At 40.1% G+C, this 14,373-nt stretch overlaps 1 protein-coding gene across 3 annotated transcripts in view; it reads right to left on the bottom strand.

The window, feature by feature from the left end:
• RUSC2 (RUN and SH3 domain containing 2) overlaps positions 1-14,373 on the bottom strand; it is a 60,034-nt gene that overhangs the window by 18,744 nt on the left and 26,917 nt on the right. Inside the window, exon 1 of one of the 3 annotated variants that reach the window (XM_079111813.1) lies at positions 3,175-6,027. The exons of the other annotated variants lie outside the window; for them this stretch is intronic. The gene's annotated coding sequence lies outside the window, so the exon portion shown is untranslated. Of the gene's footprint in view, positions 1-3,174; positions 6,028-14,373 lie in introns of those variants that run through there. 3 annotated transcript variants of the gene reach the window in all.

The following is a 14,373-nucleotide window of genomic DNA, read 5'->3' as shown; positions in this document are numbered from 1 at the left end:
TAAATTTTATTTTCACTATATCTCTTCTGCAGATACAGGTCTCATGAATATTATTTTCTTAGTCTATGGCTTGCCTGTGTGTCCGAGTCCTCCCCCACCCTTATTTCTCTATTCAACCTCAGCTGCCACAGCCAGCAGAAAGCCCAAGGACCCTTGTTTTGCATCTGTGGTAGAAACTTGTTTGCTTTCTTTTTTTTTGGTACTGGGGATTGAACTCAGGGGCACTTAACCACTGAGCCACATCCCCAGCCCTATCTTGTATTTTATATAGAGACAGGGTTTCGCTGAGTGGCTTAGCACCTCGCTTTTGCTGAGGCTGGCTTTGACTTCATGATCCTCCTGCCTTGGCCTCCTGAGCCACTGGGATTACAGGTGTGCGCCACCTTGCCCGGTTCCTGTTCTTTCTTTTCTTTTCTTCTTTTTTTTTTCTTTTCTTTCTTTCTCTCCCTCCTTCCTTCTTTCCTTCCTCTCTCTCTTTCTCTCTCTTTCTTTAAGTTGTAGATGGACATAATACCTTTGTTTTATTTATTTATTTTTATGTGGTACTGAGAATCGAACCCAGTGCTAGACAAGTCCTCTACCACTGAGCTACAACCTCAGCCCCTGTTTATTTTCTTAATGGTGTTTTTTTCTCTTTTTTTATTATCAAAAGTTTTTAATTCTTATAAAGTCCATTTTTTCAGTTTTTTCTTTAGGGTTATAACTTTCTGTATACTAAGATATCTTTACCTTATCCAAGATCATAAAAAAATTTTCCTTGCTTTTCTTCTAAGTGCTGTATAGTTTTGGCTTTTACATTTTGGTTATATGGAATCGAACTTTAAGTGTCAAGCCCCTTTACTCACTGATTCATTTATTTTACATTTGTGTATCTCAGAGAAGATCTTAACTCCTCCTTAATCTCCATAGAACCAAGGGCAAAGTCTGCCAACAGTCATCCATAGACAATCCAATTTGATCAACTATGGAGAAGTTCTGCAGGCATCTCATGAGATTTTGTATTAATGCCTTGCCCTACCCCCTTCACATATTTTACAAAGCACTTTTTATATATGTCATATCTCATTGATCCTCATACCAACTAACCAAAATAGGCAGGGCCATCTTCATTTTTAAAAATAAGGAAAGCGATAACTCAAAAAAATGAAATTTCTTGCTTAAGACCACTCAGTGAATATATAACAGAATTAAGATGAGACTCAGGAATTCTAATTTTTGAAAAATTTTCTTGTTCCATTAAGAATGTAATGAGAGAATATTGTACATTTGACTTGATTTCAAATACCACAGAAAACATTTACTGAGGGCATATCTAAGACTCCTTAGACTCACTTGTCCTATGTCAAAACAAGTTTAATACTATGGCCCATAACTGACAAAGGCAAAGAGAAAACAGAGGTGGAAGAGCTCATTCTAGACTTCTTTTCTACCCTGATTAAATGGAGACACATGGAAGATGAAGCTGGAGAAGGAATAGAGAATCCAGAATAAGAAGAAAGTTGAAGGAAGATCTCTCAGAAGATGAGCCCTCTAGCTATGCTAGTAGAGGGGTAGGCTCAGCCAGCATGAAGTTGTAAGGTCTAGCTCTCCAGATCCAGGGAAAACTTTTCAAAGGAGCCCTTTTACTGACTCTGGTCACAAATGGGTCTCTTGGTCCATCAAAACAATGCTATTTATCAGTGATCATTTATTGAGAATTTACACAATAGGCATCCACTATAACACTTTCAAGTAGGCATAATAATTCCCATTTTACAGAAAAGAAAATTGAAGCTTAGCGTGTTTAAGTAGTTTCCCCACAATTATAGTTGAGATGGGATCGAAACCCAGGTTTGTCCAATTCTCAACATTTCCATCATAGTTGTCTCCCAAAGAAAAAGATCAGGGCCACACCCTCTTCCTAAAGTCCTTGTGATTACCCTGTTCTACCCTGTACCTAGAGAGACTGTTTCCCACCTCCTGGGTAGGCCTACACTTTAACCTCACTGGTTAGAGGCCATACCTATTCGCATCCATTCTCTGAGCCCACAGTCCCTTTCCTGTTACTGCTCCCATGCTCTCCTACATTTGGTCAATCCTGCCTCCTGCCCTTCCTGCTCCAGTTCCCAGTACTCATCTTCCTGCCCCATTCATGGTCCTGGAAACCCACTTCCCCCTGCTCTGTTGTTCATATTCCTAGATACTTCTGTGAACTAACGCACTTCCACAAGTTTCCAGGGCATACCTCAAACACATATTTGCACACCAGGGAATTCTTGTCTCCCATTATCATGTTTTTGAAATTTAAGGGACTCTACCTGCTCAGCAACAGGAAAACCTCAGAAGACTAGTTTCCCTGTCTTTGGTCCTCAGTATCCTTCTGCTAGTCACAGAACCATTCCTCTGTTTTGGCCTCCTGAAGGAAGATGGGGGAGACATTGGTACTGTTCTATTCTCAAGCAACCTGACCTTGACTTGAGGTACTGATGGTGAGCCTTTTTCCTGAATAAGTTTTCTCCAGGGCAAGGCTGAAGGGAAGAAAGAAAGAGGGTGGAACTGGGAATGTTAACTTAGCTTATGCTTTGGTCTCTTTCCTCTAGGAAGAAGCTGAGTCTGTATAAGAAGGCAAATTATAACAGTTATTGCAAGGACTGCTCCCCTGCCCCCCGGGCTATAGAACATCTTGGTCAACATTCTTTCTTAATTCATCCTAATTTGGAGCTGAGTGGCTTCCACAGTACCAGAAGATACAGTATGTGTGCCAGTGTGCACACATGTACGCATGGGTGTGAAGGGAAAGGCTGCCCAGCCCCTCTTGAAAGCTGTGTGGATCCCTGTATGGATTCCATCATAAACTTACGTTAGGGGTCTCCTCCCATTAAGCCTTTGTTTCTAGACCTAACACTCCCTACCCTGATTATATCGGCTACAGCAGCTTCATTACAAATGCCCAGAAAGCAAGCACAGGATCTTCTGCTTCTTGACAAAATGGCATTACAGCACTAGCACAAGCCTCTGCTTTTCCCCATTCCTGTGCGGTAGCCAAATGTATGCATGGATGAGCTTGTCTGGTACTTGCTAACACTCATTCTCTTTCAGAGACACAAAGCCAACCCTCACGAGCCAGGGCCCAAATGTTGATCAGAAATCCTTAGGCTCTGCCGCTCCCCTCCCCCCAGTGCCGCTGAGCCATACCTCTGTAAGGAGCCGTGAGCTGGACCAGGAGGCTCCTGTTCCTTTTGCACTCCCACCGAGCTCTACCTGGACAGTTCTAGCTGAGGCACTGTTCCACAGGACCACACGGGGGGAGCTGGGCTGATTTCCTAAGATCTGATTTCTGCTAATACAATGGCATCCTAGCTAATGCAGGGAGGCTGCGCAATCCCAGCCCATCTCCTTGCTGCTGCCGCGGCTGCTGGTGCTGGTGCTGCGGGTGACGTTGCTGCTAAGGGAAGGGGGGGAGGGAAAAGAGCAGGCATGCCCACAGTAGAGCCACTCAGCCTCCCTCCCCATCAGTCCCTGTGGGCCTGTTAGCCTAGGGAAGGGGAGGGTGCAGAGAGGAGTCAGTCTGGAGGGCAGGCGGTGCCGGAAGATGGAGGCTCTCAATACAGCAAAAGAAAAATAGGGAGAGCTGGGCCTAGCCCAGGTCTTAGGAGTGTCAGGGAAATAGCCTGGGCTGAGCCTGGGAGCTTCCTTCCTTTGGCCCTCCTTTCAGACCTTAGTCAGAAACCTCTCCCCGCCTTCTTTTTACCCACTCTGAATGGCTCCTTGTTTTCCAGCTTTTTCCTCTCACTAGGATTCCAGACTAGCCTTAGGGTGGAGCAGTCAGCCTAGGAGGGGATCCCTGAAGCCCTGAAGGAGGCTGCAGGGACCATTCTATCAGAAGAAACACCCAGCTCAGTCCTTGTGGATGCCTGACTAGTCTTAGCACTAGGCTTCCTAGAGTGCTCCTCAGGCAAATGGACAGGGTCTGTCTGTCTAAAAGGACTGGACTGCACGAAGGCTTCTGCCCGACACAGGGTAATCATGGGGCTTAGGACCAAAGTCGCTGCAGGTCCCCCTCCTAACACAGGTCCAATTCAGTTCTGGATCTTCAGGTCTACTAGCTGAAGGAGAACTGGGCTTCTCACATACATTAGGTTTTGGTCAGTCCTGAATTGGGTCAAAGTGGGCTTCTGTAGAGGCAGAATCCTTCAGCCAGGCTGAGGTCAGGAAGCCCATCTTCCCAGGGAAAGGAAAGCTGAGGAAAGGGAGTGGTCTCTCTCAGGCCAGAGAAAAATCTCAGTTGTCTATAGAACTACTGAGTTTCCCACCCCTTTCCTGCTCAAGTTCTGGGCTAGTTCTGTGGGAATACCAGTAGAGAAAGAGCCCTTGCACAGTAAGTGGCAGCACTCTATTTCATGCTACTGCTCCCTGCTGCTACCCTTGAATACAGAGATGCTCTCAAGGTGGGCTCGGACCCCAAGCAGTATTCCTGACTATAGCCCCTCCCAAGGCTCCCTACAGTCCTTTGGTATCTGGAGCTTGTGGGGGACTGGTTCCAGTAGCCCCGAAGATATCAAAGTCTGAAAATGCTCAAGTCCCTTATATACAATGGCACAGTATTTGCATCTAACTTAGGCATATTCTCCTGTATACTTTTAGACATTTCTAGATTATACATAATACCCAATACAACATAAATGCTATATAAATAGTTGTTATGCTGTATTATTTAGGGATTGATGACAAGGAAAAAAGTCTGTACAAAGCTTACTCTCTTTTTCTACCAAAAAATGTTCAATGCAGACACAATTTCCCCCTCCTGGATATTTGTGATCCATAGTTGGTTGAATCTACAAATACAGAACCTATAGATAAGGAGGGTTGATACACTATCTGGACTCCACAGTGAAGCCTAAAGAAACCTTCAGAGAATCAATAGTCCAAGACCACAGTAGCTCCCTCTCAGGATCTAGAAGAAATGTAGCTTTCTTTCTCCTTCTTGCTTCTTCTTCCCCATGAGGCCTGTATCCTCTGACACCAGGCTGACTGACATGAATTATAGAGAAGAATGAAAGTGGCTAATGATCCATCTCCCACTTTGGCTTGTTTGAGGGGCCATGGCCCCCTGATCTGACAATGCAAGAAACAACGAGGAAGAGGAGGGAGGGAGGCTGCAGTTCATAAAACTAACCAACTACCAGCAGTCCTCTCAGGGAGGCTGAAAGGACCTCTTTCTGAACTAATACGGACCACTAAGACAACTGGATACATGGCTGTAGGCTAGACAAAGTCAGCTTCCCTGACCAAGTGTTTGGAGTTATAGCTGCTTAGTGTGAGAGTTCTGGGCCCAGAGTATCCCTGATAGTTCTGTGAGGCTAAACTAACCATTGTAATGTGCCTGGGAAAGGTATCCAGTCACCTGTGGAAGGTGGCAACTCTCATACTTTCAGTGCTTGGCTTAATTTCACAACATCACAGACAACATTGTCACCTACTTCCCAACCAATACTGCCAATAATCTAAATGGTTTTTGATGAAAGATCAAATTATTTTATAGCTAGAAACAAAATACAAATACACTATAAATTTCAATAGCCTCTTAGTTTTCCCACTTGTAATTTACCTTTCAGTACTCCCCGATTCATTTTCCTAAAGCGCCATCTTTCTTCAACACATCACTTCTCCTGTCCCTTGTAATGGTTTGTCATTCTCAAAAGTTGAAGCTCCTTATTTTGGCTTCCAAGGTCCTCCACCTTGGCTGTTTACTCTCCTCCACCCAATCTTACTTTGAATAGCTTCAAACCTATTTCATAAGCCCATTTCCCCTTTACTGCCTCTGTTCATTCAGATTTATACTTGGCCATCTTCAGAATTATCTAAGATCTCTGTTTTCTGAACCAGTGACTGCAGGTTGATTTCAAAGACAGGAAAGAAAAATTCTCATCAAAATTGTGGGCTCAAGCTGGGTGTGGTGGCATACACTTGTAATTCCAGCATCTTGGGAGCTTGAGGCAGGAGGATTGCAAGTTCAAAGGCAGTCTAAGCAACTCAGCGAGGTCCTAAGCAACTTAGAGAGAACCTGTCTCAAAATAAAAAGAGCTGGGGATATGGCTCAGTGGTTAAGTGCCCCTGGGTTCAATCCCTGGTACCAAAAAAAAAAAAAAAAAAAAAAAAAAAAAAGACAAAACAACACACACACACACAACAACCCAATCTGCAAAACCTGTAGGATCAATACAGGATTGCCAAATTTTTTCTTTTTTAAATTGGGGGTTGTACCCAGGGGCACTCTACTACTAAGCTACAACCCCAGTCCTTTTTGAGATAGAGTCTTGTAAATTGCCAAGGCCGACCTCAAACTTGCCATCCTCCTGCCTTGGCCTCCCTAATAGCTAGGATTACAGACATGCCCAGCTAGGATTGTCAATTTTTTAACTGTCCAGTGATATCACTAAAACAGTATCAAAATAACTCTGTATCAACTGTCATCATCATTTCATAAGAGAAAATATACTGTCATTATTTTTCTAATTTCATTGCATTTTAGATACAAACATCATCAGAAACTAACATAAATCCAGGAGAGGTTTTGATTAAGTATATCATGTATCACTTCTTAGCATGGCTATTGTTCTTTTGTGCATATCCACTTAAGCATTTCTTCTTGACTACCAAGATCCAAGGTATATTTATATCTTTGTATTTCCATTATCCAGTACATAAGACAGGTTTAGGTTTCTCATAAAACCTAGTACATACAGTGCTTGGCACTTAGAAAGTGTTACGTTGACGCGCTACTGAAGAATAATAATAAAAAGGATGTTACTTGGGTGTAATGAGAATGGGTGACGAGCAGACTCGATTCAAAGCTTGGAAGAGAAAACCCCTGTTTTCTTGTCAAAAAAGAAGCTTTGGGGGGCTGTGGTTGTGACTCAGTGGTAGAGCGCTTGCCTCGCATGTGTGAGGCACTGGGTTCGACCCTCAGCACCACATATAAATAAACGAATAAAATAAAGGTCTATTAACACCTAAAAAAATATTAAAAAAAAAAAGAGAGAGAGAGAGAGAAGAAGCTTTGGCTGGGCACAGTGGTGCATGCCTGTAATCCCAGCAGCTTGGGAAGCTGAAGCAGGAAGACTACAAGTTCAAAGCCAGCCTCAGCAATTTAGCAAGGCCATAAGCAACTTAGCAAGACCCTGTCTCAAAATAAAAAATGAAAAGGGCTAAGGATGTGTTGAGTTCCCCTGCTGGGTTCAATCTCTGGTACCAAAAAAAAAAAAAAAAAAGAAGATGCTTAGGCCCGGTGCAGTGGGCAGTGGCACATGCCTGTAATACCAGTGACTCCAAAAGACTAAGTTCACAGGAGCATTATTTATAATATTAAAAAAATGGGAACTACCAACATGTTCAACAGATGAAAGGATAAACAAAACACAGGATATCCACATAATGGGAAATTATTTAGCATAAAAAGGAATGAAATACTGATACATGCCACAACACAGATGAACCAAGAAAACATGTTTTGTGAAAGAAAACAAAGAAATGAAAAAATTCCATTTTTTTGATTCCATTTATATGAAATGTCTGGACCAGGTACATGTACAGAGACAAAAATAGACCAGTAGCTGCCAGAGGTTAGACAGAGGGAGAAATGGGGGAATAACTGCTAGTGAGTATGGGGTTTCTTTTGGGAATGATGAAAATATTAGATTGTGGTCATAGTTGCACAACTCTATGAATATATTAAAAACAACTGAACTAGATACTTCAAATGGTGAAACGCAAGGAATGTCAATAAAGCTGTTTTTTTAAAAAAGCAGTAGCAGCCTTTTGAAGGGTGTCACGTGGTTCCACAAAGGCAGAAGTCTATGAGAGCCCTGTAACTGGGGGAATCTCAGGTGAACCAGAAAGCAGAGGCCATCACTGGCACGTCAACTCAGATAATCCTCTTTCTTTTGCCTTTTCAACATTAAAATTCATAAAAGAAGGACCTGTTAACTCTATTTTCTCCTTCGCCATTTATTTCTTCTTTCTTTCCTTTTTTTTCTTCTTTTTGGCACCACAGATAGAAGCCAAGGGGTACTTAACCAACTGAGATGCATCCCCAGCCCTTTTTATTTTTTATTTTGAGACAGGGTCTCTCTAAGTTGCTTAGGGTCTTGCTAAATTGCTGAAGCTGGCCTCAAACTTGTGATCCTGCCTCAGCCTTCGAAATTGCTGGGATTATGCACCACCATGCCTGGCTCCTTCACCATTTCTTAATTACTAGGAATCTGCCTTCTTGTAATATTGGAATTGTGTGAAGCAGTTTTAATTTCTTTTTAACTTATCATCTGAATTGTCTTGACCTGATTAGCCATCTTCTCCTACTTCAACACTTCCTTTTGGTTTCTGTAACACTAATCCTCCTAGTTCTACTTCTTATATCTTTCTTCCCTCATTATTTAATAAAACAATACTTGGCCCATATTTAAATGCAGACTTATAGCAAATTTCAGATCTGAAGTCTTTTTCAACTTAAGTTGTGTTTAACCCTTCCCATATCTTTGCTATTGATTTCTGAATCTTACATTCTTACTGAACTTCCAGAATCAAATATCCACTAGCCTAGTAGATACCAGGTCTATCCCTATTCCTACCATGCTAATTTGGGTCTGCCTTACCTCTCTCCTGAATTAGTCTTCTAACTAGTTTTCCTGCTTCTGGCTTTTATCCTCCCAGGTACCATATACATTTCAACACAAATTTAATTTCCCCAAAGCACTGCCTTCAACAAGCTATCAGTGGCTCCTGCCATCCAAGGATAAAGCCAAATTCTTTAAGGTGGCACTCAAAGTTGCTTCTTATCCTAACCATGTTCCATTGAAATCTATTCCAAATTCTTAGTGTTAGTTCATTCCACTGGGAAGATATCTAGAGGCTCTTATTTATCATGGAAGTTCTCCTAAACTTCTTCAATACCGACTGTCTATACAACTCATTTAGTACCCAGCCTTGGCCATTTTATTTGGTTATTTATCTATTGATAAAAGTATATCTTTAAAGAATGAGACTGTGTCTTATATCATGATAGATAATTCTGAGCACAGAATCTTGACACACAGGAGGGCGCCAGTTTGTTTGATAAAGCTACTGAATGATATGTACAGCAGGCTAGATGGAGCCATGTCAACATGTAGGTCAGCCTAGCCTGAAACAGCCTATGACAGAGAAAAGGAAAATAAGGAAGAAAAAACCCCCAAAAGTTGAGCCCTGATAAAATGCTTAGTAAATGAATCTTTAATGCCAAGATCTTAAACTCTGAACTGTGCACTTTACTTATTTGCCTGGCTCCCGTAAGGCTTGTGAGTTAGCAACCTTTGTTCTAAAGTAACAGTTATGCTTTTCCCTTACAGCCTCGTGCCCCTTGACTTATCTCATATTTACGCAATGATGTTTACTGCAGCATACGTAAAAAAATAGAAAAATGAGAATATTCTAAATAATTTTTAAAAGGCTAATTAAAGTATACCAATGCAATGGAAAATAATGAAACCATAAAAATTATGCATACAAAGAAATGTTTTATAGCATTAAAAAGGCTTATAAGCTAATAAAAAAGTAGAATATTAAGTTATGTAGAGTTCTGTTTTCTGCATCATTGTGAATGAGATAATATGGGGAACTTTTACACTGCAAAACACTAGATCCCATGTAGCACAGATTTTTAAGCACTTCAGTGATCACAGTAAATAGAAATCTCCAAGGCTACTCTCCCAATCCCTCAAAGGACTGAAAAATCATGAAGGGGTTCCTTATGGGCCTGAACCAAAAGCATCATTGCTTTTAGGATGACAAGCCTTGAACCACTGGAAAGATAAGGGAACTAAACCTGAGACTCCTGCTTAGACTGAGACCCTTGGAAGAAGTTCAAATGATCCAAGTTTGGTGGTGCCCCTTATCTTTTAGCAGGAGATACAAATCTTTGAAGAAAAATATCTCCTAATGTAAGCCCACAAATTCTCAAAATTAAAAAGCATGCAAAAATTAGTTTATAATCAATGATCAAAACATACATGGAGGCAAGAAACCCCAAGTTAATAATAAACAATAAAATAATTGATTTAGACTGCCAGGACTTCACATATCACAAAGCCAAATATAGCTGGGTGTGGCGACATACACCTGTAATCCCAGCAATTGGAGAAGCTGAGGCAGGAGGATTTCTAGTCTAAAACCAACCTTAATAATTTAGCGAGACCCTAGGGCCTTAGCAAGATGTTATCTCAAATAAAACATTAAAAAAGGGCTGCGGATATGACTTAATGGTTACGTGAGCCTGGGTTCAAACTCCGGCAACCCCCAACCCCCCAAAAAAGGCGAAATACAGAATATAAACCAGCTAAATGTGAAAATATTTTAAATAAAGGGTAAAATCTCAAAGTGAGTGGCATGGGACAGAGCTGAAGAAATTACACAGAATATAACACAAACAGGAAAAAATTGAAGAGAAGTTGAGAGATAGAAGATAGAATGGGAAGGCTTAACATTCTTCTAGTCAGAGTTCATAGCAGAGAATCAAGGAGAGGTAATTGTAAGTGATAATGGTAGAAAATATTCCAGAAGTGAAAGAAAACACAAATCCATGGATTCAGTAAGCATAACATTTCAATTAAGACACAAATAAGTGTAGCAGAGGTAATGGTAAGGGAAGATAATGTGGGGGGATATGATCAAAGTATGCTATTTGCATGTACAAACATGCCAAAACTGAAACCCCTTATTTTATATAATGAAAATATACTATCTGGGCGCAGTGGCACATGCCTGTAATTCCAGCAGTTTGGGAGGCTGAGGCAGGAGGACCGTGATTTCAAAGCCGGCCTCAGCAACTTAGTGAGGTCTTAAAGCAACTCAATGAGATACTATCTCTAGATATAATAAAGGGCTGGGGATATGGCTCACTGGTTAAGCACCACTGGATTCAATCCCTGGTACCAAAAACAAACAAACAAACAAACAAAAACTAAACAAAAAACCAATAAAAGAATGAAAAAGGATTGGGGATATAGCTCAGTTGGTAGAGCACTTGCCTCATAAGCACAAGGCCCTGGGTTCAATCCCCAGCACTGCAAAAAAAAAAAAGAAAGAAAAAAGTAAAAAGTAATTATCTAAATTGTCTATCAGTTAAGTTTGTTTATTGAATGCACTAATAGTTTGAAAATGACATAATAGCTATTGGTATGTTGTGTGATCCTGGGCATTATCTAGCTTCTCCTTGCCCCCATTTCCTGTACAATGGTGATAGACGTTAACACCTACCACATTAAATGAATTAATACTAAATATAAATAATTGTAATATTCATTATCATCAAGTGATAAGAAAAAGAGCTCCACAAACAAGCCATACAACTGCCTACAATGCGACAGCAACCTTTGGTAAATATGAATCGATTGGATAAGGGTCCCTTTCTCTACTCAATTATAACATTCTTCAGAACTCAGTGACTACATGACAACTTTCTTAAGCAACAGAGAAATTTAGGGATAGTGAAAATAAAGCAGATATGACCATAACCACTGGCTACTGAGCACTTCTATGCCTGGACCAGGCTATTTTAGGGGAAGTTACTAGGTTAAAAAAAGAATGTGAGACTAAGAGGAGAGAGGGAGCTCCTGCAATAGATTTGAAGAGGAACCTACTCAGAAGTGTGTATGAAAGTACTTTGTAAACTACACATTTTGTAGAAGAGTAAAGCATTGTTACTACTCTTTTAAGAATGCTAAGAACTGGGCTGGGCTTATGGCTCAGTGATAGAGCGCCTGCCTAGCATGTGTGAGGCACTGGGTTCGATTCTCAGCACCACGTATAAATAAATAAAATTTTAAAAATGCTAGGAATTCCTTATTTAGAGTTATATATTGGATCTGTTGTCATAACTTAGGAGGGTCAAAAAGGAAAAAAAAAAATCTGCTTAGGACTTGAGCAGACTGCAGGGTGGCAGGACCAGAATCTTTTGTAAAACTTCAAAGAAAAGATATGTACCTATGAAATTTAAAGTTTTAAGAAACAGAGTAAAGGTATCCCTTTGTCATCTCTCAAAAATTACTCTCAACAAAAAGACAAAGAAGAAAAAATATTCGATACAAAATCAGTGCATACAGAGGGAGATGCCATCAAAGATGCAAATAGATTCATCTCTGAAGAATCCTAGAATGAGTCAGGAATTAGAAACCAAGTACTCTGAAAGTAGGGTGAAGTACTAAACAGTTAAAAACTAGAAGCAGCAAATTTAAGACTCCCAATCCCCACCATCAACCCTACACTGTCAGGAAACGACCCCTCTCCTGCTCCCAAAGGAATCTGGAGATTTTTCAGAGAAATATATGCGGAACTATGTTAGACTCAGGAAAACAAGGCACAGAAATAAGAAGAATGAGGGGCATTGGAAAAGTGAAAATCTCTATTGGAAAATTCCTAGACTCCTGTTTCAGGAGAATACCAACAGCTAGATTGATTTATTCTACCCTTAGCCCTGGCATATATCTTCTCTGCAGAAACTGATTATCCCAGAGAAGACCATTAGATACAGACTTCTCGGGGGTTCCCCCATAAGAGCCAGCTTGCTGCAGATGCCCACCATACAAATTCACCAGCTGATATGCCTATTCACTCCCACAAGATTTACAATCAGGTTTTTAATACTTGATTCTTTTCTGGGGGTGGGTGGGTACGGGGGATTGAACTCAGGGGCACTTGACCATCCCAGCCCTATTTTGCATTTTATTTAGAGACAGGGTCTCACTGATTGCTTAGCACCTCACTGTTGCTGAGGCTGGCTTTGAACTCCCAATCCTCTTGTCTTAGCCTCCTGAATGGCTTAATGCTTGATTCTTAAATATGAATCAAGATGACTAGACTTTCAAGGGCAACCTGGAAGAGGAAGAACAGAGTAGAATAAAAACAGCTGGAGTCCAGAAGAAGCAGACACAATGCAGAAAGAAAACAAAACAAAACAAAACTTAACTCCGGAAATTATTTGGTAATGTTACTTATGATGCTAACTTTGAACTTTGAACCTTTGGTTATGACAGTATCTTCCAGGCTTCTCCACTGTGCAGTTACCATGTTCTCCTTTGTAATTAATAGATAACCTGTAGGGAGATTACTTTCAGACTGTGTAAATGTCCTGTTTCCCAGCATGTTTTCATCTAATCTTTTTAACATTCATTGATGATTATTAACTGAATTAGTCATTTACTATGATGGTTGAAAATGAAAAAAATTCTCTCTACTATTCCTTGTACATTTATTAGTTGTAATTTTAATATAAAAAAGATTCTCCTTTTCCTTCCTTTCTTCATTTATTTATTTGGTATAAGTTTGGATTCTTTTTTTTTTTTTAACTCAATGGGTCATTATCCATTCCTAGTATTACTGATTTTGATGCTCAGATTGTCCCAGATATTTTACTATTTGGTTTTTTTCTTCATTGTGAAGACCTTTATTGTTGTGTAGAAATCTTTAAAAATAAACCATTTTGGAATAATTTTAGATTTACAGAATAGTTACAAAGGGAATTCAGAGTTTCTGTGCATCTTTTTTTTTTGGGAATTGAACTCAGGTGTGTTCTACCACTGAGTTACATCCCTAGCCCTTTTCACTTTATTTTGAGACAGGGTCTCACTTAAGTTGCCCAGACTAGCCTCAAAATTTTTTTTAATATATATATTTTTGTTGTCAATGGACATTTATTTTATTTATTTATATGTGGTGCTGAAAATCAAACCCAATGCTTCACACATGCTAGGCAAGTGCTCTACCACTGAGCTACAATCCCAGCTCTGGGCCTAGAATTTGTGATCTTCCTGCCTAAGCCTCCTGAGTAGCTGGGATTATAGGTGTATATTACCATACCTGGCTTCTGTACATCCTTTAATTCCTTTAATATTTGCCTCCTATATAATCATAGTGTATTTGTTAAAACAAAGAAATTAACACCGAGTATATTACTAATGAAATTTGCAGATGTTTTTGAATTTGGCAAACTTTTCCGTTAATATTCCTTTTCTGTAATTTAGCTTTATAAATAAACTTTTATAAAACATGTAAGTTAATTAAAGACACAATAGAGCCAACCACCTCCCAAATGAAAATGTGTACTGGAGGCTGCTGATAAACAGGTTAGATGGTACTACAAGTATATCTGAGCAGAGAAAAAGATCCTCATTTTTCCACAATCAAGACACTGAGTGGTTTTGGAAACTCCAGACAGGTAATTTGTAACAAAAGCAAGCAGTACTAAATAACAAAATAAAAAGACAACAACAACAAAACGACAGGTAAGACTGTGATCTTATTAAATCTCTGTCTCTGGTCTTTTCCAATAATTACTCAGTTGACCTTTCACCCCAAGACACTTCT

The sequence above is a fragment of the Sciurus vulgaris genome (assembly GCF_902686455.1).
Source record: "Sciurus vulgaris genome assembly, chromosome: 15".
NCBI classification, from domain to species: Eukaryota; Metazoa; Chordata; class Mammalia; order Rodentia; family Sciuridae; genus Sciurus; species Sciurus vulgaris.
This window is presented reverse-complemented; position numbering and strand designations above follow the sequence as displayed.